The following is a 25,730-nucleotide window of genomic DNA, read 5'->3' as shown; positions in this document are numbered from 1 at the left end:
AACCTACTGTCTCTTTTCCTAAAATATGTGTTGCACACAATCATGTCCGTTGCCTCCTCAAACTCGAGTATCCTTTCCTCTTCTGCATTCCTTATACCATACGCACATCCCCCATGCACTCCTTCATAACCTTGTGCTGCTTCACCTACCTATATATATATATATATATATATATATATATATATATATATATATAATCTATCTATCTATCTATCTATCTATATTTCTATCTATCTATCTATCTATCTATCTATATATATATATGTATATGTATTTCTATCTATCTATCTGTCTATCTATCTATATGTATTTCTATCTATCTATCTATCTATCTATCTATCTATATATATATATGTGTGTGTGTGTGTGTGTGTGTGTGTGTGTGTATGTATGTATGTATATATATATATATATATATATATATATATATATATATATTTCTATCTATCTATCTGTCTATTGCCAGACGGCTCAAACCCTTTTTTAAAGGCTCCAACATGCTTGCATGTGTCGGCCTTGGTCACCTAATGGCAGCTCTCCACGCTGCACGATCCATTGCAGCCTCCCTGTTCAGTCCCTTAACCCTAAGGTCACACTTAATGACCTCGTCCCATGTCTTTCTCAGTCTACCCCTCATAACCCCACCCCCAATATTAACACTTCTCACCTTCCTTACCCAATTATCATCCCCCATCCTCTCCACATCTCCAAATCACCTCAATCTACCTCTCCTCATCACAACACGAATACACTCCAGTCCCATCCTACCTCTCAACTCTTCCATTGTAAACCCAGCCCCTCCAGGCCTTGGACGTAGGGACGCACTGCACATCCACCTAATCATTGTCATTTCTGTACGTCTGAGCCGGCGAATATCTTCCTCCTTCACTGCCCAGGTCTCACTACCATACAGCATTACACTCCTAACACATGCTGCATACAAAGACCCCTTAGCATGTAGGGAGAGCCCTCTCAAAGTCAGGAGAGGCAAGAGCTCCCTGAACTTCTTCCAACCACTTCTCACCCTAGCCACAGAGCTAGCTCCAGCACACAACATGTCTCCCAAATAACAAAACTCTTCCACACACTCAAGAGATCCACCAGCAAGTTCAATTCTTTCACGTCTGACAATCGCCATCTGCTCACCCCAGCATGCCGTACACATAAATCAGCATTATCTCGCAGTCTACCTCTGATACCACTACATCTCTTATGCACCCATTTATCACACACACCGCACAAGATGGAATTACTTCCCACGCCTTATGTACAGTACCCTCGTGTCCAACACAGTAATATTGTCATGCATGGGTCACGTTTTGGGCAAAAACGTGTTGGACTAACAACAGAGCTTATGGGGAAAAATGAATTATGTCAGGAACCCTAGGAAAAGTCACCCTAAATACCTACCATATACCTATACATATACTGGTACTATTGTAATTATAATAAATGGTACTTTGCTATGAATGATAACTAACCTTTTAAGATAGTGTTAGTGAGCTTGCTGGGAATGGAAGGTGGTATCCAAGGCTGTAGGTAGTCCTACTGGGTCCCCGGAGTATGGCTGCTGGCGTCTCTAGCTGGTAATGGCTGTTGCTCCTCCTCAACCTCCCTCATAAATCCTTCGAAATCACATTCAGAATCACTATCTTCGTCCACAGCCATGGAAGGTCCTGCTTCTGCCTGTCCTAGCATTCTGTAATCCTCGGCAAAGAGCATGCTTCTCGCTCTGTTGCCAAGGCCCCGTCTCATGACTGTGGAAAGTGATCACTGTCGCTGACTCGGTAGAGAATAAGGAGAAGCAACTTTGTTTATAAACTGGTACACACGCCGATGAGAAGGGTTTCAAAACGATTGATATTTATTCTAAAATATTAATGTGTATTCAGTGTCACGCTAAATGTTCAATGCTGTAGTACGATACATTCTCTGTCGAGTCGCCTGGGTTTTGGTCACACTGTTTTGCCCGTCGTATCCTCGGCAGGAATCCGTCCAGATGAATTCCAAATGCCCGTGGTATCGTCGGCAATTTTACCACGTTACCGTTCCGATTTACCATCGTATCCTCGGCAAACCTGGTATGAAGTGCCGTGTGATAGCCTTCGGCTGCCAGGATCTTGTCTTGGTTTTTTATTATGGTCCTCACGTTGGCTTCATTCATGTCATAGGCCTTGACAATGTCAACTTTCCTCTCCCCTTTCTTCTTCCTCTCGATGCTTTCTAGCTTGGTGGCCTGAGGGAGGTGCCAACTCTTTTTGGGGTTCTCAGAAGGCTTCCTAGGCATCGTGAGCAGGGTAAAATGCAGTAACAAGGGCAGAAAATGCAGCAAGAGAAAGCACCTTCCAATGCGAATTATGCGACTGAGTGACGCTGTGGCAGAAGAAATTTAAACAAAACATCACGTGACACCAGAAACGTTTTTAATTGGGTGGCATCACGATCACGTCACGATAGCGGGCGGGGAAGGCTACTTGATCAGAAGTTTTCATTGGCTATCATCATGGGAATGTCCAGTATGACCATGTTGGACCGGGGGTGATCGTGCTAGAGTTGAACTCTGTGGATTTCGCCCATTTCTAGGAGCTCTGTGCGTGTTATGTTAACACACTTGTGTTGCAGTAATTAAATCGTATTAAATAATACTAATAATTTGCTCTCCGTGATGGACGTGAATCGTGCTGGACTAACGCGTGTTGGACGCGAGGGTACTGTATATATATAATATATATATATATATATATACATATATATATATATATATATATATATATATATATATATATATACATATATATATATATATATATATATATATACCTTACATATATATATATATATATACCTTACATATATATATATATATATATATATACCTTACATATATATATATATATATATATATATATACCTTACATATATATATATATATATATATATATATATATATATATATATATCGGTTATCCCTTAATTCACATGAACTTTTTTCACACGATTTCGGTTATCCACGAATTTTTCGTACAATAATTAAAACAAAATTATAGTATTCAAATAAGTAATTTCAGTATACAAGAGAAATAAATAAAATATAAAAAATGCCTACTTGCTGCCCGTGTGCACGCATATATGTATGTGTGTGTGTATGTGTGTGTGGGAGCCTGGGAGATCGGTCTACCACACACCACACAGTCAGTTTGAATCCGACGGTCGAACCATGCATGACTTGCAAATCGTTATTTGTGGCTTATTTTCCTGCCTTCCAGTAATTGCTTGCCTTGTCTGTCAGCATGGGGCATAAGCGTAGTGCTGGTGATGCATGTGGTAACACACCAAAACTGACTTGTAAAGTGATGTTGCTGACAGAGAAAGTTAAAGTGTTGGACAAACTTCAGGGAGGAATATCAGCGACAATTTTCCGTCAGGACGATTCCCCGTCATTTATTTACATACCAGTTTATTTAGCAAGTACAGTACACTAGTTTTTTACTTATATGAGTTATAAAATCCCCCTGAAAATTAGTTATTAAAGTATTAATTAATCAATAATAAGTATATTAATAGAATGACGGAGAATTGTCCATGTTTTGACGGTGAATTGACTTGATGGTGAATTGTCTCAGAACCGTATGTTTGGGGTGAGTCAACTGTTCCTACAATAGAGAAGGCAGGACGTAGCATACAGGAGGCAGTGAGAGCTAGTGCATCAGACTGCTAAAGTGTCTCCACCTACGCCTGTGAACTGTCTTGTAACCGCATGTTTGGGGTGAATGAGTCAACTGTTCATACAATAAAGAAGGCAGAATGTAGCATACGGGAGGCAGTGAGGGCTAGTGCACCAGACTGATGAAGTGTCTCCACCTACGCCTGTGCTTGTCAGGTTTCAGTTTTAAATTTGTTACATTTTTGTTGTTTTTAATACTTTATGCTAGTTTATAAGGTGTATGTAGTGCAAAAACAGTATTGTTCAGATGTAATATACGTATAGACATGCGTAATTATTTGCACACAAGGACAGAACATATACGCGAATTTACCACATTCGCGAAGGGTCTGGGAACCTAACCCTCGCGTGAATTAAGGGCTTACCTGTATATATATACATATATATATATATATATATATATATATATATATAGTAAACCCTCATTATACGATGGGGTTCCGTTCCTGAAAACCCCATCTTAAAGCAATCCATCGTATAGCAATCCCATTATAACATGGAGTCAATGGGGATACGTTCCCAGACGTGCCTAAACTCTCACATACACACACCTTAGCACTCACATACATGAAACATCGTTATGTTTAAACATTTAAAATAACACATTAATAATGAATTTAGAGAAAAAAGCATGAAAACTACAGTATACAGTAGATCTTACCTTTACTGATGCAGGGAACGGTTGTTTATGTGGTTCCTAGACAATTCGCCATGAAGTCGACAATTCGTCGTCATAATATGGACGTTCCCCGTCAGGACAATTCCCTGTCATTCTATAAATATACTTATTACTGATTAACTGATACTTTAATAACTAATTCTCAGGGGGATCTATCAAAGTCTATTTTCATTCAGTAGCATTGGCTTTGGATATCATTTGTAAGTTTCACTTTTAGACAATATTTAACTTGTTTCTATCTTGCTGTAGTTGACTTTGAATTATGTTCTAGCATCACCCACAGCTGTTTTCATTAATTTTCATTGGTACCACAACATCCTGGATATATTTTAAAACGACTTTGAGGAGGTACAAGTACAGTAGTAAAAAACTAGTGTACTTCCTAAATAAACTAATATGAAAATAAACGACGGGGAATCATCCCGACGACGAAAAGTTCCGATGGCGAATTGTCTTGTTATTGTTGTGATGGCGAATTGACTTGATGGTGAAATATCCCGAAACATTTATATAGACTTACCATGAAGATTATTTGTATAATTCCAAAGTATGTCGATCGTTCACTTAAGGTAATTAGGCATTTATATAAATGCCACTGTCTCTTATGTAGCCTTATGCTAAGATGAAGGATCGATCATAAATCAGCTGATTCACGTTTCAATATATTATTATTTTTCATTTAATGCCCATGATTTGATGCCATATTTTACATTTACTATTTAAACAATAAGCCACCATCACTTTTATAACTTACATAATTAAAAAACTAGTGTACTTGCTAAATAAACTGATATGTAAATAAATGATGGGGAATTGTCCTGACGGCGAATTGTCCCAACTCGGCCTCACAGTCACAGGGACTCACAGCCCTCACTCATCAATGTCCGAACTGCCTGGCTGGGCAGGGCTGGCTGGCTGGGCAGGGCTAACTAATGAGGCTGGACCGGTGGACAAGTGTGTGTGGTCTAATGCCGACAGTGAGGACGTTTTTGTTGCGTTTGCACATTCGCTGTTCACTGAGCCGCATATGATCCATTGTTGTTGCAAATCGTTCCCATTGTATAGTGGGCATAGGGTACTAAAATTTTGACATTGTATAAGCAAAATATCTTACAAAGAGGCATCGTATAATAAGGGTTTACTGTATATATATATATATATATAATATATAAATTTATATATATATATATATATATATATATATATATATATATATATACAGTAATCCCTCTAATATCCGGACGCCCAATAACCGAACATCCCCACTAACCGAACCTTATCGTCCTGGGATCAAACATTCCCAAAATGGTCCGAAAATCAAAAAAAAATTGGAAAAAAAATCGATTTTTTGCCGTCCGTAATTTGAACTTGCCGCGCGCGCCGCGTGAGAGCATTGTTTTGGTTCGTCATTCCTCCGACGTCCGATAGAGCGCCGCTGCATCCTCCCCACTTCCCGCCTGTCTCTCACCGCGACAAGACCTACGCTCTTCGTCATGGCTGCCCACGTGCTCGCTTTTGTGGTGGTGCCGTACTTGCTGCAAGGCCTCCTGCTGCTCTCTGCCCTACTCTTAGTGTGTGTGATGATGGCCCCGCCTCCTGAGAAAAGGAAGAGAGTGGTGTTGACTCTGGAGAAGAAACGGGAGATATTGGAGAAGGTTGATGCGGGTTGGTCTTCCTCTCGCATTCTCCGCGAGTTCAACCTGGCCCGGTCGACTTTGTTTGATATCAAGCGTTCCCGAGACAAGCTCATGCAGTACACAGCTGACTTCTCGTCGAGAAGCAAACGCAACGTGGAGAGGAAGGTTATGTTTACTCCCAAGTATGCAGAGATCGACCGCTCCACGTTGATTTGGTATCGACAGCAACGTGCAGCTGGTGTGATGGTACGTGGAACGGAGCTGAAGGCTGCTGCTGAGAAGTTTGCAAGGCTTCACGACGCCCTAGACTTCAAGGCATCCGAGGGTTGGCTCTTCGCGTTCAAGTTGCGACATGGCCTTACTAACCGTAAAGCACATGGCGAAGCATTGGACGCTAACGAGGATGGAGTGGACGAGTTTCGGCACAAGGTGAAAGGCTTGATCGACAGGGAGGGCCTCACTCTCGGTCAAGTCTATAACGCTGACGAAACTGGCCTATTCTATCGCTCGGTGCCAACGAACACTCTCGCCGATGAGACGGAGAAGCGTGTACCTGGCCGCAAGCTTTCTAAGGAACGGATATCTGCTTTGTGTTGTGCCAATGCTAACGGCATGCACCGGCTTAAGCCCGTTATTGTTGGCCGTGCAAAGCAGCCTCGGTGCCTTCGTGGGGTGATGGATGTCCTTCCTGTCGTATGGTACCATTCTTTGAAAGCATGGTTCACAGCTGTGATTTTCAAAGACTGGTTTCACCATCACTTCGTCAAGGAGGTCATACATTACCAGACGAAGACACTGGGAATTCCTCGCGACCAGGTAAAGGCTCTCCTTCTCCTCGACAATGCACCTGCCCACCCGTGCGACAAGGACTTGGTTGCTGAGAATGGCCGTATTAGGTGCATGTTTCTGCCACCTAATACGACTGCTCTCATTCAACCAATGGACCAAGGAGTGATCGTGGCAACAAAGCGCCTGTACCGTCGGAAGTTCCTGGACGAGGTGATGGTGGTTCTCGAGGACGAGGACGAGCGCAGGGAAGGACGTGACACTCGAGGCAAGCGGACTTTGGAAAACCTTCGCCGCTACAACATCAAGTCTGCGCTGTACAACTGGGCTAGTGCATGGAAGGAAGTCCCTGTGAAAACTCTTGAAAATGGTTGGTCTCGTCTGCTTCTCGGAACAGATGTGGAGTACGATTTCCTAGGGTTTGACGTGGATGACTTCCATGCACGGCTACGTACGCACGGCGACGATGTTGATGTGGACGATGTTCGTGAGTGGTTGGACGACGACGAGGCGATCCTGGGTATCAGACGTTGTCTGATATCGAGATCGCGTCTTCGGTTGCTGGTGTCAGTCCCGAACTTGAAGATTCCGACGACAGAAGGCGATGATGATGCAGACTCCGCCCAGCAGGACACTACTCCAGCCATCCCCAAGCTGAGCGCACTCCGGGAACATCTAGAGTTCGTCCTAGACTACCTGGAACACCCGGACTGCGACAGGGAGATGGGGCCCTTGGGACTCGTGGAGGAAGTGCGTGCTTTCCGGCAGCGCATCATCAATCGCCAGAATCGTCGGTCCTTGCGTCAGTCAACGATTGACAGTTATTTCAGGCCCGTGACCCCTGCTGTGCCAAGCCCTGGTTCCACTCCGTTGCCTCCCCAAGACAGGCCCTCATGCTCCGAGCCACAGCCCAGCACATCAGCTACAGTGGAGTCACCGCTCGACGTGAGTTTGCGGCTGTCTTCAGAGTCTTCTGTAGTCGGTACGCCATCACCACTACCCACCGATGCACCCCTTGGACGCCTGCCAGTGATACTCTCGGGCTCTGACAGTGAATAAACAGCAAGAACTTCTCCACTAGACCACACGGGAATTTTGAGTGTTGTGCAGTGAAAAAAACGGTGTGTTGTGTTAAGGTTTTCAAGTTGGGAGAAAAGACTAAGTAGAAAAGAAATTTAACGTAACTAACCTTTGTTTTGGCTTTGGAAACTTAAAAAAACTTGGGAAAAGTTAATGTGCAACACTTAAATTTAATGGAACATTATTTGGACTAAAGTGAACACTGTGAAAAGAACGGACTTCTGTGTGTTAGTGACTAAGTTCAGTGCAAGACTTCAGGAAGAGTGTAGTGCAAGTGCTTCAGGAAATCGTTCTTACTGTCAGAGTCCGAGAGGAGGCGGTTATTCATCGAGGTGGCCAGGGACTTGCTGTAAGTAGCCAAAATGTTTCATGTTGTACTATTTTCCATACTATATTTACCAGAATGTTTCATATTGTATTTTTTCCCATACTATACTTACCAGAAAGTGTCATACTGTACTTCTTTCCATACTAAACTTACCTCATGCATGTGCAGTAGGAATGTGTTTTTCAGAGTTCGGTTAGGTTCGGTTAGGTTAGGTTCGGTTAGAGTCCATAAGTACCAGAATGTTTATTAATGTATGAACATACTTCTAAACCCACATTTTATGTGTCTATTGCATTTATTTCAGTCATTTATGTGCCTTATTGGTGTGATTTGGGTGTTAAATAGGTGCTATGCATGTCCGGAGGGAGTTGTATAGGTGTTTCTCTGTGTTAGGGTCCGTAAGTACAAGTCCATAAGCTGGGGCCCAATATCCGGACAAAACCAATATCCGAACCTACCGATGGCTCTATTGATCCGGATATTGGAGTGATTACTGTATATATATATATATATATATATTTATATATATATATATACTGTATATGTACATAATATAATATATATATATACGGCAATATATATATATAATATATATATGTATAATATATATATATTTATAATATATATATTTATAATATATATTTATAATATATATATATAATATATATTTATAATATATATATATAATATATATATATATATATATATATAATATATATATATATATATATATATATATATATATATATATATATATACACACACACACACACTCAGGAAGTCCTCGTATTTGGACGCATTTTACTTTGATGCCTCATTTTTCGCACAAGAAAAAAGTTTCCGAGCTGTCTCACAATTCGCAAACTTCCCCACAATTCGATGCTCCCAGCCAGCAGCCAACACTCAGCAGACGATGCGTACCGATACTCTGTCTAGGCACTGTCCATTTTTCTATGTAAGTTTTCCATGATCTTTATATAGCAGGTCCAGTGGGGCAGTAGACACATGTATTTGCCTAATTGTGATATACAGGAAATGAGCTACGCTCGTGGGGTCCCGTCTCTGTTTCTCAATAAGTCGAATTTAGCTTTAAACTCATTTAAGTTTTTAGACTGGACGATCTCTCTGTCCAGGCTATTCCACAGGTTTATACATCTATAAGGAAAACTATATTTCTTGATATCCTTCAAGTAGCTTGGTCTCATCAGTTTCATTCCGTTTCCCCTTGTTACTCTCTTATCCAATAAAAACAGATCTTTGTCAATTTTATCTACTCCCACCATGGTCCTGAACACTGCAATCATGTCTCCTCTCTTTCTCCTTTCTTCTAGGAAAGGCAAATCCAGCTTTCTCTATACGACAGATCTGCGAGACTGGGGACCATCTTGGTTGCTGTTCTATGTATTCTGTCAATCTTGTTTATATCTTTCTTTTTGTGTGGGGACCACACTGCTGCTGCATATTCTAACCTGAGGTGAATCATGGCCACTATCAATTTTTTCATCATCTCCTCATCCATATAATGAAAAGCTACTCTTATATTAGTCAGGCGTTAATCGTCTCTCTAACTGCTTTGTTAATGTGTTTTTCAGGTGACAAACTGTCCTGGACCAGCACTCCCAAATCTTTTTCCTCTCTCGCTTTTGTTATTGGTTCATTACCCATCAGATAATTCATTGATGGCCTCTTGGTACTTTTACCCATTTCCAATATTTTACATTTCTTTACATTAAATTTCTTTTCCCACATCCAGCTCCAATCGTGTATCCTATCCAGATCCTCCTGGAGCATTTTACAATCCCCCTCAACCTCTACCTTCCTCAAGATCTTTGCATCATGAGCAAACAGACTTGCATAACTGTTCACTCCATCTACCATATTCATTCATTCATTCATTGCCAGATGCCATGTATCCCAAACGGGGTGGCCAAGGCTTAGACCATATCATTTACATAAATCAGGAACATTACTGGCGTCAACACCGAGCCCTGTGGGACTCCACTTGTTACTTCCCTCCATCCAGACATCCTATCCTTTATTACTGTCCTCATTTGTCTATCTCTCAAAAAGTCTTTCATCCATTCCAGGAGGTTCCCCTTCTGTCCTCCTATATACTCTAGTTTCCACATTAGTCTCTTATGAGGTACCTTGTCAAAGGCCTTCTCCAAATCTAAATACACACAATCCACCCAACCATCTCTGTCCTGTAGCACGTCAATCGCTCTTGAGTAAAATCTCAACAAGTTGGAAACACGTGACCTTCCACTTCTAAATCCAAACTGACTTTCAGCCAAAATATTCATCTCTTCCAGATATTTATCCATCTAACTTTCAGAATTCTCTTGCACAATTTTGCGACCATGCTGGTTAGGGACACTAGTATGTAATTCAGGGGTTCTTCCCTGTTTCCTCCCTTATAAATTGGTACCACATTCATAAGTATGAATGTACTAGCTTTAGGGGTATAAGTCTGTTGAGTGTTGTAGGTAAGGTGTATGGTAGAGTGTTAATTATGAGAGTTAGAGAGGGTACAAAGGGAGTGATCGGTGATGAGCATTGTGGCTTTAGGAGAGGGAGGGGATGCGTTGATCAGGTGTTTGCTGTGAGACAAGTGTGTGAAAAGTATTTAGCGAAAGGCAAGGATGTTTTGGGCATTTATGGATTTAGAGAAAGCGTATGATAGAATTGATAGGGAGGCTTTGTGGACGGTTTTTAGATTGTATGGACTTGATGGTAGGTTACTAAAAGGGGTGAAAAGTTTTTATGTAAATAGTAGAGCGTGTGTAAGAGTGGGAAATGCTGTGAGTGATTGGTTTCCCGTGAAAGTGGGGCTGCGACAGGGATGTGTGATGTCGCCTTGGTTGTTTGATATTTACATGGATGGTGTTGTAAGGGAGGTGAATGCAAGAGTTTTAGGTGGAGGTCTGAGTCTGGTGAATGTTGATGGTGGAGAGTGGAATCTGAAGCAGCTGCTGCTTGCGATGATACTGCACTGGTGACTGATTCAGAGGAGAGATTGAGACTGTTGGTAGAGGAGTTTGGAAGAGTGTGTGAAAGGAGGAAATTGAAAGTAAATGAGAATAAGAGTAAAGTGATGAAGTGTACGAGGTTGATAGATGGTAGGGGGATGTATATAGTTTTGAATGGTGAGTTGCTTGAGGAGGTAGATTGTTTTAAATATCTAAGGTCACATGTTGCTGTGGATGGAAGAATAGATGCAGAAGTGAAGTTTAGAATAAATGAAGTAGGAAAGGTGCTGGGAAGAATGAAAAAAGTGTTTAAATGTCGTTCGCTTAGAATGGATGCAAAGAGAAGGCTGTATGAGGGTGTTGTGGTACCGACTGCGTTATATGGGGCTGAAACATGGAATATGGGTGTAGCAGAGAGGAAAAGTTTGAATGTAATGGAGATGAGGTGTCTGAGGAGTATGTGTGGAGTGACGCGTATGGATCGGGTGCGAAATGATGAAGTGCGAAGGAGAACTGGAGTTGTTCGGGAGATGGCTGGTAGAGTTGAGCAGAGGGTGTTGCGATGGTTTGGGCATATGGAGAGAATGGATAATGAGCGATTGGTGAAAAAGATAACTAGATCTGATGTGAGAGGTGTAAGGCTGAGAGGAAGACCACTAATAGGATGGATGGACAGTGTGAAGAGAGCGCTGGATGCGAGAGGGATGTCTGTTGAGCAAGGGAGAGTGGCTGTGCGTGACAGATATAAATGGAGAGAAATTGTGAATGAATAAGTGATGACGCAGCCCTGAGGGGATATTCTCCTGCATTTGGTCTGATCAGCTAGTCAGGTCAGGTGCGGGTAAGGGGATGGGTCTGTTATGATGTGGCAGGGGTAAACCAGTTCTGCTGTCGGGCCCTGCTGCGAATGTCACTGATTGCATTGCTCAGTTGACCCTTGTGCGGTGTGGTGCGGTGAGGATCTGTCCGTTCTCCCCTTTGGGGCTAAGATGCGAATGAATGTGTTTGAATGGATGAGTAAATGGGGAGTGTGTCGTCCTGTCTCGGCTACCTCCCTTTCCTTGGGGGAAGCAGCCTAGGTATATAGATAGATAGATAGACCACATTTGCCCTCTTCCATTCTTGTGGCACATTCCCCTCTTCCAGAGAACACACAATTAAACTGTGAATCCTATCCGCCAGTTGTTTTCTGCATTCCTTCAGTAATTAGATATTCCATCTGGTCCTGGGGCTTACATCTTGAGTTTCCAGTAATTCATACACTTCCTGTACTTCCACTTTTATATCTTTTATCGCTACATTTCTAGTCACTCCCTCCCCTTCCACAAACTCACTTTCATTAGTGAAAACTGACTGGAAACGTTTGTTCATTATTGCATTGCTGCATCTTTATAGACCTCTCCTTCTACTTTCAGTTTGGTAATTCCTTCTTTTTGTTTCAGTTTGCCATTGACAAATCTATAAAACAGTTTGGGTTCATCCTTACATTTGTCTGTTATACCTTTTTCAAAATTCCTTTCTTCTTCTCTACGTATTCATGTGTAATCATTTCTAGTTCTTTTATATTCTTCCTTTGTTCTGTTGTTACTTCTCTTTTTCCAGTTGTTCCATGCTGTCTCTTCCCTTTTTTGCTATCATACACCTGTTAAACAACTCCTTTTTTATGTTTTCTTTCTCCCTTACTCTTGGCACAAATTTTCAACTCCCTAATTATAGAAGGCTAGAAAAATATCCCACTTCCTCTGTATCTCTCTTGTTTCCTCCAGTCTGCATTTTCGAAAAATTTTGTCAATCCTGTAAAATTTGCTTTCCCAAAGTTGTATCTTCCCTGCCTATAAAGCTCGTCTCTTGGCTCCAAGTTTGTTATTGTGTATGATTGTAACGTACAATCTTCAGCTGTGTTGTGCTACTATTTCTTAACAAAGAATTGTTACATGTTTCTTGTAACACTATTTATTTTTGTTTTGATGGACAGATACTTGAAATGGATGTAAAATAAAGCTTATCAATATTTAAGGAAGGAAAGAATAACTGTCCCAATACAGTGATGGTTAACTCAGCCCACCAGTTTTTTGTTCTATTTGATTACAGTATATTACAGCCCCTCTTCCTTGTAGCAGTGAGTAAAATAATGTTGTTATAATTTCTCCCTTCCTTTTAGTGACAAAGAGGGCACATAAAATGACCGAGGTTTAGTTGACCTACTTTGATGTTGAAAATTTAATAATCTGGTGAAAAGTGGCAGCTTTTCCTTGGTTAATGACATCGGGAACTAACCCATCCACTCTCAACACACCTTCACTTGCCACGCAAGCCAGTCTTCACTTTATTTCTGGTAAGGATTTTTTGTGTTGCAGCTCTTGATAACAGTTTTAATGTCTTTCAGGCACATGTTTATCGTGTTACGCTGTTTTAGCAGTAGCAACGCTCTTCATTTAATTTTGGGTAGGGCCTATTTGGTATTATAGTACTTTCTGATATGGTAGGTACATGTCCCACCAGAACACTCCTCTATTTTTCCCATTGATTCTTAACTTCACAATTCGACGTTTCACGGTTCGCGAGGTTTTGGCGGAACATCCAAGCCACGAAAAACAAGGATTCGCTGTATATACAGTAGACCCTTCTTATCCTTGGAATTTGCATCCGCGGATTTAAGTTTTCATGGATCAGACTTATTTTAATACTGTACTATACACTGTAACTTAATTTGAAATTGGCACGCAACTTGCACTTCTTTTGTAGACACAGTTAGCATACCTGCTCCCACGGGCATTCCCACCACTCTGCCAGTCTTATTGTAAAGGCCAATCAGTTCATTACTTACGTTGTCATCGCCCTTCTCGTGTTTACAACTCTAGTGTACTTCCTTGTGTAATTGAAAAATGGCTTCCAAGAAACAAAGGATAAAAGCAATCCTTCTAAGCCAAAGAGTGAGCGTAAGATGTTATCCAGCGTCCTGTCAGATGGGTCAGACTAGACTCACAGCTTATCTACAGTGCCGCCATACATCTCATCGCCTCACCACATTGGCACTGTAGGAACTGCACCACAATCATCGTAGTCATGATACAACAATTATCGTCATCCATACAGCAATCATCATCGTCATACAGCAATCGTCGTCATTGTACGTAGGTTATGAAGAGAACACACAGTCTTTTGGTGAGTGTTAATATGTATTTGTATTGTTTTAAACTATGTTTTTATTTTTTCAGAGATGTGCTTAACTTATTTGGAAATAATATGCCATTTTGTGGTGATGACTTGAGTATCCGCGGAATTTACCTTCCACGGGGGTCTCTGGAACCTAACCTCCACGGATAACTAGGGTCTACTGTGTATATATATATATATATATATATACTCTCTCTCTGTCTCTATTATATATGTATACTGTATATATATAACTCCGGTTATATATATATAAATATATATACTGTATACTGTATATGCATTCTTAGTTTTATACCATGTCCATTTTATTTGATAAGGGCCAAGACGTTGCCCCTAGGTAGAGGACTTTAGTTTGGAGCATTTAGCACTTTATGACCAGATGTCTACCAGTGCCCCATGGGTGAACTCGAACCTGCTGCCCATCGGTCAGAGCGGAGCACACTAACCCACTGAGCCATGCCTGTTACATACTGTAGATATATATATATATATAGATAGATAGATATAGATATTGGTATACATATATATAGATAGATAGATATAGATATATATATACTATATACAGTAGACCCTAGTTATCCTTGGGGGTTAGGTTTCAGAGACCCCCGTGGAAGGCAAATTTTGTGGATACTCAAGGCATCATCACAAAATGGCACATTATTTCCACATAAGCTAAGCACATCCCTGAATGTAGAAACAGGTTTCTAGTCCTGCAGACTTTGATGGAATCTGAAGACAATGATATTAATCAAATGTGGAGAGAGGTAAAAGAGGTTTTGCATGAGAGTGCTAAGGTTACTATTAAGAAAAAGGGAAATGCAAGAAGGAAAAAGTGGATGTCAGATGAAACATGGAATGTAATTCAGAAAAGGAAAGAGGCTAAGTTAAGAAGTGAAGAACAACATGTTGATGGCCAGGTAGTTGAAGTACTTAGAGCAAAGTACTGGAGTTTACATTCTGAAGTAAAAAGACTCGTTAGACGTGATAAGAGGAGACTATATGATGAAAAGGCGACAGAGACAGAAATTAAATTAAGTAAAAATGACGGTCAGAGCACAAGAGTAGCGTATCAGGCCATAAAGGAGTTAACTGGGACTGAAAGGAGAAGGAAGGAAATACCTGTACGAGATAGAAATGGTAATTTGATGACTAAAGATTTGGATATAAAAGGAAGATGGAAAGAGCACTTTGAATCTGTTCTAAATAGACCAATCCCAGCTGAAGAGGACATTTTGCCAGCCGAGAGAGATTTGCAGATAGAAACAGGGGATATAACTTTGGAAGAGGTAGCAAAATCTATAAAGGAGTTAAAGAATTTTAAGGCTCCAGGTGAGGATGGAATATTCCCTGAAATGCTTAAGGTGGAAAATGACGAGTTGATGAATGCGCTTTTGAAACTTTTTAATGTGGCTTGGGATAATGGTGGAATTCCAGAAGAGTGGAAAAATGGAGTGATTATAAAAATACCAAAAAAGGGAGATTTAAGTGTGTGTGGCAATTGGAGGGGGATAACTTTGACACCTTTAGTTGCAAAAGTCTTTTCCAAAATCTTGTTGAACAGAATAGAGCCAGTAATTGATAAAATTTTAAGAGAAGAACAAGCGGGATTTAGAAAGGGTCGAGGTTGTAATGATCAGATTTTTATTGTAAGGCATCTAATGCAACAAGTTAATATGATGAAAATGCCACTTAACATGTGTTTTGTGGATTTTGAAAAGGCGTTTGATAGTGTTTCACGTGGAGCTATGTTGAAAATTATGAGATTCTATGGTATACCAGAAAAGTTTGTAAATATTATTAGAAGCCTGCATGAAGGTACTTTTTGTAAGGTAATGGTGGGTGGTTCTTTGAGTGATCCATTTCAAGTTAGGTCAGGAGTGATTCAAGGAGGAGTTCTTTCGCCATTGTTGTTTGTTTTGGTTATGGATTATGTTATGAAAAAGGTTGTAAGGAGAACAGGTGCAGGAATTAACTGGACAGAAAATAAGAAGCTGATGGATTTGGATTATGCTGATGATATTGTACTGATTTGTGGAAGTATTTACGAGATGCAGAGGGTGCTCGATTGTCTGGTGGAGGAAGGAGAAAAAGTGGGATTGGTAATAAATTGTGGAAAGACTGAAATTATTAATATGAACGTGGAGAACCAAATCGATTGTGTAATTGGGAATAATGTGGTGAAGAATGTAGAGAACTTTAAATATCTGGGAACGATTGTATCATCTAATGGATCATTAAACAATGAAATTGAGGAGAGGATTAGACAGGCTTGGCGAGCTGTTGGAATGTTGAAATCTGTTTGGAATAATAATATGCTTTCGGTACATACTAAAGTGAAAATTTACAAGTCCATGGTTAGACCAATTTTAATTTACGGGCATGAGTCATGGTACAGTACAATTGCAACAGATCAGAAATTATTAGGATTTGAGAATAAAATACTGAGAAGGATTCTTGGGGTAAAGTGGCAAGACAGAGTTACAAATGAAAGAGTAAGGGATATTACGAGAGTGGAACCAGTTAATGAATATGTGAGACTGTCTCGCTGGAAGTGGCTGGGGCACATATACAGAAAAGAAGGTTGTTTAATACAGGATGTGCCAGAGTGGATTGCTAGAGGAAGAAGAGGTAGAGGTAGGCCGAGGGAAACCTGGTTGAGGAGAATGAAAAAAGAATCAGGAGAGGAGTGTTGGTGGGACCTGAAGGAGATGGCAAGAGACAAATATTGGTGGAGAGAGTTCATTGAGGCCCTATGCATCCCGTGGGGTGCCACAGGAAATGATTGATTAAAATATTCTATCTATCTATCTATTGCCAGACGCCTCAATCCCGTTTGGGGTGGCCACAAACAAATCGCCTCCAAGTCGCCCTGTCCCCCACCATTTCACTGCCCTGCACCCAACTCACACCCCCCTCTCTCATATACCTCTCCACCCCATCCCTCCATCTCATCCTCGGCCTCCCCCTTCCTCTTCCCCCCTCCACCTCACTCACATACACTCTCTTCGTCAGTCTTTCACCCTCCATCCTCTCCACATGGCCAAACCACTGAGGTGGTTTGGCCATGTGTTCTCTTCTTAACTGTGTGTTCTCTTCTTAACCTTTCTACAATGATGATGATTGCTGTATGACGATGATGATTGCTCTGTAGATGACGATGATTGCTGTGTGATGACGATGATGATTGTGGTGCAGTTCCTACAGTGCCAATGTGGTGAGGTGACGAGATGTGTGGCGGCACTGTAGGTAAGCTGTGAGTCTAGTCTGACCCATCTGACAGGACGCCGGATAACGCCTTACGCTCTCTCTTTGGCTTAGAAGGATTGCTTTTATCCTTTACTTGTTTCTTGGGAGCCAATTTTCATTTACACAATGAAGTACACTAGAGTTGTAAACACGAGAAGGGCAATGACGACATAAGTAACGAACTGATTGGTGTTTACAATAAGACTGGCGGAGTGGCGGGAATGCCTGTGGGTGCAGGCATGCTAACTGTGTCTACAAAAGAATGCGAGTTGGGCACCAATTTCAAATTAAGTTACAGTGAATAGTACAGTATTAAAATAAGTTTGATCCAGGGAAACTTAATACCGCGGATGCAAATTCCATGGATAAGAAGGGTCTACTGTGTGTATATATATATATATATATATATATATGTGTTCACTAAATGTATTCTTAACACCATACTTAGATCTGTCCTTCAGAAATAGTATTGGGTTTCTTTTGTAAATTCATTTAGGAAATCCAGGCTTTGTTAACACACTGTCATTTCCTGCTGGATCAGTGCAAACTAGAGATATGGTGAGTTGTTGTTATTGATCATCCCCTGTCTGTCATGTTGGGTAGGCCCATCAGCTGCAGGCATGCAACTGTCCCTGTAGGAAGGCTGTCCCTTGCAGTGAACTAATGTTCCCTTGTGGTTGACAGTGAGGCATAGGGAAAAGTGTGGAAGTTTGGTTCTTGGATGAATGCCACATTTTTGTCACTCCATCTAGTTTGCAGGGGCATCATATCAGGCTCCACATCACCCCATTACCCAGTTATATGGTTTCCACCCAGTGTTGTACAGTAATTGGTTTCCTGGGTTACAGCGAACTAGTAAACTTGTGACTTAGTGTAGAGCCACCTGAAGCAGAAAGAAGAACGATAAAAAGTGACAGGAAGACAAGGGAAAAATAAGAACAGATGAGGCCAGACGCCGAAATAGAATGATAAATGTGAAGGAGGAAATAGGCAGCACCACCTAGATGCTGGTGAATGGGAGAGAGAAATGGGAAAAATTGGCAAGGTGGTGGCTCTCTACACTTTAGAGACTAACGTTCAAACATTAAGCAGAGTTATGGAGGAAGAGCTGAGGAACTCCCCTTCCAACCATGCTGCCCAGCAGGACCTCAGGCAGAATTGCTTTTCCTACACTAAAATTACTAATCAGTATATCATTGGAGAATGCAAAAATTATGAAATGCTTGACCCATCCCCAGCTGTATTATTATTCTTTTTAAGTGCACAAATGACATCATGCTCTGCAAATATAGGGTTTTGTGTAATTTAATAGCAATGTGTATTTTTTTTAATATTAGGAAGCTATTGAAACACTAATATATGTTCCACACAAGTGGTCAGTATCCTGTTCCTCCTGTTTTATTTGCCTCTTATCTTCAATTCATCAAACATAGTATTCTAAGAATAAAATCCGAGCAGGTAGTAGGCTGTGCAGGGACTTAGTTGGGCATTATGGGTATTGCTTCTGCCTCCTGAAGCTTGCTGCTGAGTACAGGATAAACAACATTTTTAGGGAGTTAGATGCAGTTTTTAGAAGTACAGTGGCATGTCATTGCCCTTCTCATTGCCTTACCAGTCATCATCATAGTCATCATTCTGCAGCATTAACATACTTGCTGGATTCCCTTATGGTAACTCAAAGATGTACAGTCTTTCAGTACCCCATTATGTGTCCCTGTGACTCTCAGCATTTTGGCCATTGTTGTCACTCCTCTTTAGCAAGTTGAGGCAGTTTCGTCGGCAGGTGTCTGCATACGCGCGCGCGCGCACGTGTGTGTGTATTTACCTATTTGTGGTATACAGGAATTGAGCGATGCTCGTGTTGTCCTGTCTCCATATCCACATTTATCTAGTGTACTTTTACACACATGAATGTTTTTCTCCTGCACCACCTTTTTGTCTAAGCCATTCCAAATACTTATGTATTTACCCAATATACCTAATTGAGATACACATGAAATATGCTATGTTCATGGGTTCCCATCGCTGTTTCTCAGTAAGTCAAACTTAGCTTTAAACTCATTTAAGTTTTTAGACTGGATGATCTCTTTGTCCAGGCTATTCCATAAATGTATACTTCTGTAAGGAAAGCTAAATTTCTTGATATCCTTCAAGCAGCTTGACTTTTTCAATTTCATTCCGTGTCCTTTTGTTACTCTCTTATCTCATAAAAACAGATCTTCTCGGTCAATTTTATCTACTCCCACCATAGTCCTGAAGACTGCAATCATGTCTCCCCTCTTTCTCCTTTCCTCAAAAGAAGGCAAATCCAGCTTTTCCAGCCTCTCTCTGTATGACAGATCTGCCAGACTGGGGACCATTTTGGTTGCTGTTCTTTGTATTCTCTCAATCTTGTTTATATCTTTCTTTTTGTGTGGAGACCACACTACCGCTGCATATCTAACCTAGGGCGGATCATGGCCACTATCAATTTTTTCATCATCTCCTCATCCATATAATGAAATGCTACTTTTATGTTAGTCAAGAGTTTATAAGTCTCTCTAACTATCTCATTAATGTGCTTTTCAGGTGACAAACTATCTTGGACCAGCACTCCTAAGTCTTTCTCTTCTCTCATTTTAGTGATTAATTCATTACCCAACAAATAATTCGTTGATGGCCTCCTGGTACTTTTACCCATTTCCAATATTTTACATTTCTTTACATTAAATTTCATTTCCCACTTCCGGCTCCAATCATGTATCCTATCTAGATCCTCCTGCAGCATTCTACAATCCTCCTCAACCTCTACCTTCCTCAAGATCTTTACATCATCAGCAAACAGACTTGCATAACTGTTCACTCTATCTACCATATCATTTACGTAAATGTGTGTGTGTGTGCGTGCATGCGTGTGCGTTTGCATGTATTTGTTTCCAGCATATCTTGAAAAGTTGTGAATACATTTTCACCAAATCATCAGGAGATAGCAGCAATGTGGATGTGCAGAAGCATATCACTTTTTGGTGAGGATTTGATCAAAGACTACTGAATGCCAGTCGCCATATGTTTTTTAACAATGTGAGTTTTTTTTTAATTTTTTGCAAATTTGGTTTGTAGATAACTTGTACCTGCACCAACAAATTTTAGCAGGCAGGTAGCATTTGGCCACTGAAGGCTTTTGTTTCATTAATGTAGGATTGCTTGTCAGTATTCTTCCATCTGCGTTCATACTCATACACCATGCAACTTTTTTCACTGTCTTTTATTATGTCCAGACCACTAGTCCGTGCCTGTGCCATACCTCACTGACGCAGTCCATAACAAGCCATTGCCTGTGCCAAATCTCACTGATATAGTCTGTACCAAGCCATCCTTTCAGCTTCACAGTGGACTGCCTATCCCTCAGCAACACATTACACATAGCCATGCATATTTCATTGCATTCATTCATTTGTACATTCTCCTTGATTTGAAGTTGCTGCTCCCTGATTTTTTTTTTTTTTTTTTTTTTTTTTTTTTTTTTGTACTGCCATCACCAGAATTAATATTGTGCCCAAAATAACCAGACTTAGTAGCATTCTCAGGGAATAAGTGGATTTTCCCTGGAATTGTTTGAGATTATGTAAGAGGTTTTTCTTAAGTTAATTTTGAGTACAGTCATTCCATACCAATATTGGTCCAGTTCTCATTGGCAACAGGCATACAGTTATTGGTGATCTAATGGGTGAAAATACCCTCCCTCATAAATCACCCATAAGGTTGTCAGGAATTCCTATTCCATGACAGTGAAGAATTTGGCCCATGTTGATATAGTTTTCAAAATTAGTCCAAGAATAACATCTTGAAATTTCTCACACATTTTTTGAGACAATCTGTATTCTCATATTTCTTCCGATTCGCACATAGATACCAAGATAATGAAACAAAAGTATTTGGTGGCTGAATGCTAACCCCTTAACCGCGGGGCATCACTTTCGTGCCGCTTGGGAGCAAGGGATCATACCGCAGGGCGTCACTTTTGTGATTCTGTGTTATTTTGAATTCGCCCGGGCTTTCAAGTGGTGGCTTGTATCGTCTATCAGTACTGCCAATGTCCAACACTAGTCAGCATTCCTAATCTCATCTGTACTCCCATCCATTGTTGACAATTTAGTCATTTCTCCCCGTTCTTGACTCCCCTCCCTACCTCCCCTCCATTACCCTCTCCTCTCGCCTGCCCGGCCGTGCTACGCTAAGTAAATCTTCCCTGGAATTTTCCACTGATTTCATCCATTCAAATAAGCCCTATGCCCTATTCTTATACCAAATAATATATACAAGAAAGAAATAAGGCAAGTGATAGTGCCATACACCTGGAATTGGCTAATTATCACCTGACAACACCTCACGTGCACTCATTCACTAATTTTCGGTGTTTATTTCCCCTTGAAATATGCCGTATAATCTATTCTCGTAATAAAAATATATATAAGAAAGGAAGGGAGAAGCCTAAGTGATATTTCCATTCACCTGGAACTACCTAATTTATTATGTATTGTCTAGATTTCCTGCCAATCATTTCATAGCATATATATTAGCAGCTGTCACCCCGCTGACATTGGCAGCATTGCACTCCCCCTAGGCTGGCCATGACACTGTATTCAGTTTCCTGTCGTCTTTCAAGGTGAAAGCATGTCAGATTCGTGCCTGTCCAATTCCGCCGCTTTTTAGCTCCATGCAAAGGGCCCTGTGACCTCTACCCCCCCTACTAAACCTCGTGTGGAAAGAGGTAAAGGGCTAAGTGACAGCTGTGGAACGTGAACTGGCTAATTTGTCAATGAAAATGATAGACAGTGACTACGATCTATCTGGTGGGTAAATCAGTGCAAGTGGAAATGTAAATAATGTGTAAACAGCAAGTGAAAGCAATGAATGTAAATATAAGTGAACAGTCGAAAATAGTTTTATAAGTTACTGCAAGTGACTGCATAACACAGTGTAAATAAAATAGTGATGTAAATAATGTAAATAAAATAGAGAATGTAAATAGAAATGTTAATGAGTAGTAATAAAAGAATACAAGTATATATACTAGGAGTAATGAAAGTGAAAATTTCACTCTAGCATGTATGAATACTATGAGTTATGAAAGTGAAAATGAAAGTGACAGATTCACCCTCAACACTAGTATACAGGACGAGAAAGTGAATGCTACATATTTTACTGAAAGAGAAATTGAATGCCTACAGTGACAATAAACTACTATTACTGAAGGAAACTTATGGATAAAGACTGTAGATATATATAAGTGTTATATAGTAATAGAAATATAAAGTGTGAGTGTTTTTATGAATAATAAATGACAGAACACCAATGGCGAACGATCGCAAGTGGGAAGGTCATACGCGCTCATAATTTTCATTGCTTTCACAGTGTTTTTTTTTTAGAGTATGGATTCCAAACTATTTGAGAATCATAGAATAGTGTTTCTAGTGATAATATCAGGCTGTGGTAATCATATTATGGGTTGTCTGGAAGTGTAAAGTGGAGGCTTCGTTACCCAACTTCAGAGGCCTCCACAAGTCCTACGGTACTCAACCAAGGCTCAACAAACATTCCAGGAGAAAGCTGAAGGTATGTGCCATATGCATATTTCATTATAATACTCTAGGACTAATAACTGATTTTTGGCAAATATTTTTAGAGAGTCTGTCATAGCGCGAATATGCCCGCGAGACACGCAAGTCAGGCAAAAACAACCCCGCGGTTTAGGGGCTAATTATCCTTCAAACTATGTTGCTGGCCAAGATACAAGTTACCTACAAACCAAATTTGAAGAAAATTTGTAAAACTCTACAGAATTGAGTCAATGTGTTTCACAAGAAGCCAATCCATATTAAAAAATTGATTGCAGCTGGCATATGATCATGTTTGATCAAATCCTTACCAGGAGTAATAGGCTTCTGCATATCCACGTTGCTGTTGTTTCTTGAAAGTTTGGTGAAAGTTCGTTCACAACTTTTGAGATTTTTGGCAACAGATATATAGACACATACCGACAAAAATTATATTGCCTTACCTTGCTAGTGGGTGATAAATATGGTATTCATTATACCAGGAACATCATGCTATTTTTCCTTGACACCTTATGTACAAATAGGTTACAGTACTATTTACATAATACATTGTATTGAAATTCTGCTCATATCTGTTTTATAGACAGCAGGAAGCCATCCTCATTTGCCAAACATGAACTCTAATGCCTCTTAGTTTCATTGTATCCTTCACTGTATGGATGTAGAAGGATGGAATGAAATGAAGAGGCCTGAAAGTTCATGTTTAGCAAATGAGTATGGCTTTCTGCTGTCTATAAAACAGATGTAAACACTGTCTTGTACACACCAGATCTTCAATGCATAGTAGTTTCCAGGGTAAACCAGCTCTGAATTTCCATGAAAATTCTCACAGTTCCATTGCTAGCATTCTGTGAGAGTATGAAGGTTTTCACCTTCTTCCTTTAATGTCCATTCATGATCCATTGTAAAGAAAATGGACTTCTGCCTAAACAAAAACATTTATTATTTGTGCTTTATTGCTGTGCTGTGTATCATTTTGTCTCTGTATAGATTGTCTGCACCATATCCCATGAAAGTAGCCAGAACAACAACTTCAATACAGAATGCATCAGTCCTGACATTAATCATACCTCTTGCCATGAAGCACCTGTTATATATGTTCTGTATGGTTAACAGTCAGTAGGAGGTCGAACGCAGGGTTGGACCATCTGCTCAGAGGGAGATTGTTGGCCAGATCAACCCTTCTCCATGCCAGCCACAAATGAAGTGGGAAGGAGAGTCGATAATGAGAACGATGTTTATGAAAGTGGAAGTGTTGTATTGGCCATGTTTGTGTGTAATCAGTACAAACCAACGAAGTGGAGATGCATGCTAGCGTGCCATATGAAGATATACTACTGTACCAATACCCTCCTGAAGTGTTCACAACAACTGCAGTTTTGAACCACTGATGCTTCGGATCAAGAACTAGATATCAGTACCATTTCCAGGGCTTTCCACTCTTCATCATATAGCCTCCCACCTTATTCTTCATCTCTATTTTTCCAGCTGTATGACTTTTACAGCTTGTGAGGCTTCATTCAGTTCTTGTGGTCAAATCATATGCATTTCTTGTTCTCTTTCTTATCACAAAAGGCTCCACACCTCATTCCTCATGGAGAGTCTCTGCTCATTCATAATCATCCATTTTTACTTCTGAGGTTACTTGTTTACATTGGGATATCTCTTGGCTTGGGTCCCTGGAACACTGGCTATGTCAGAATGACAGTACATTTTTATTACATACTGTTTTCAGTGCCCTTACCACCACATTTGTTTCATGGTATACTTTATCATCCAGATTATACTTTGTTTATAATTTTGCAGATCCTATTATTCTTCCATTTCTCATCTTTGGGAACTTTCACAATCCACTTCTGGGAACTAGAAGTGCTCAGAGAGCACAGCAGAGCTGTGACTCTGACCTTTGACTGATTTGCACCAAAACTGAATCACTTCATCCTTTCCTCACACAATATGATACATGTATGCCAAGTTTGATCCAAATCAGATTAGGCAGTTCTGTATCCTGACCTCTGAACTTGATATGTGGCCTACACCTTTGATTGACCTACACCAGAAATCACTTTGTTGCAAACCTGCAGACAGTGTGTGTGCCACTTTTATCAAAATCAGATGAAATATTCACAAGATATTCTGGTAACATATGTACTTTTCATGGATCATGCCATACACTGAAACACACCCAGTCATAATAGCTGTGTCTTTAGCATTGGTAATAAAGATTGCACCTATTTATTACCTTATTTAGTCCATGCCAAGATTGATACTGAACTGCCAGAGTAAATTATACTCCCCTGTTTCAGTCTTAACATTAAAATTGAAATTGTCACTCATTGTGCTGACCAGTTTCAAACCTGCATTGCCTCATCATGCAAACTCTGCATGACCTTCAGAAATCTGCCTTCTCCATATACACTTCAGTACAGTACTTGTAAGATTTGTGGCCATCTTCTCTATCATAGTCCATAGTACAGACTCATCTGCCTGCTTCCAAGAAGTTTTCC

The 25,730-nt window shown here is 40.4% G+C and overlaps 1 protein-coding gene across 1 annotated transcript in view; it reads left to right on the top strand.

Moving 5' to 3' along the window:
- LOC145406428 (1-acyl-sn-glycerol-3-phosphate acyltransferase epsilon-like) overlaps positions 1 to 25,730 on the top strand; it is a gene marked incomplete at its 5' end in the record, with an annotated part of 172,538 nt that overhangs the window by 90,132 nt on the left and 56,676 nt on the right. The window lies entirely within an intron of this gene.

This window comes from Coenobita brevimanus, chromosome 70, assembly GCF_032717465.1.
Source record: "Coenobita brevimanus isolate Jiangsu-jjx chromosome 70, ASM3271746v2, whole genome shotgun sequence".
NCBI classification, from domain to species: domain Eukaryota; kingdom Metazoa; phylum Arthropoda; class Malacostraca; order Decapoda; family Coenobitidae; genus Coenobita; species Coenobita brevimanus.
This window is presented reverse-complemented; position numbering and strand designations above follow the sequence as displayed.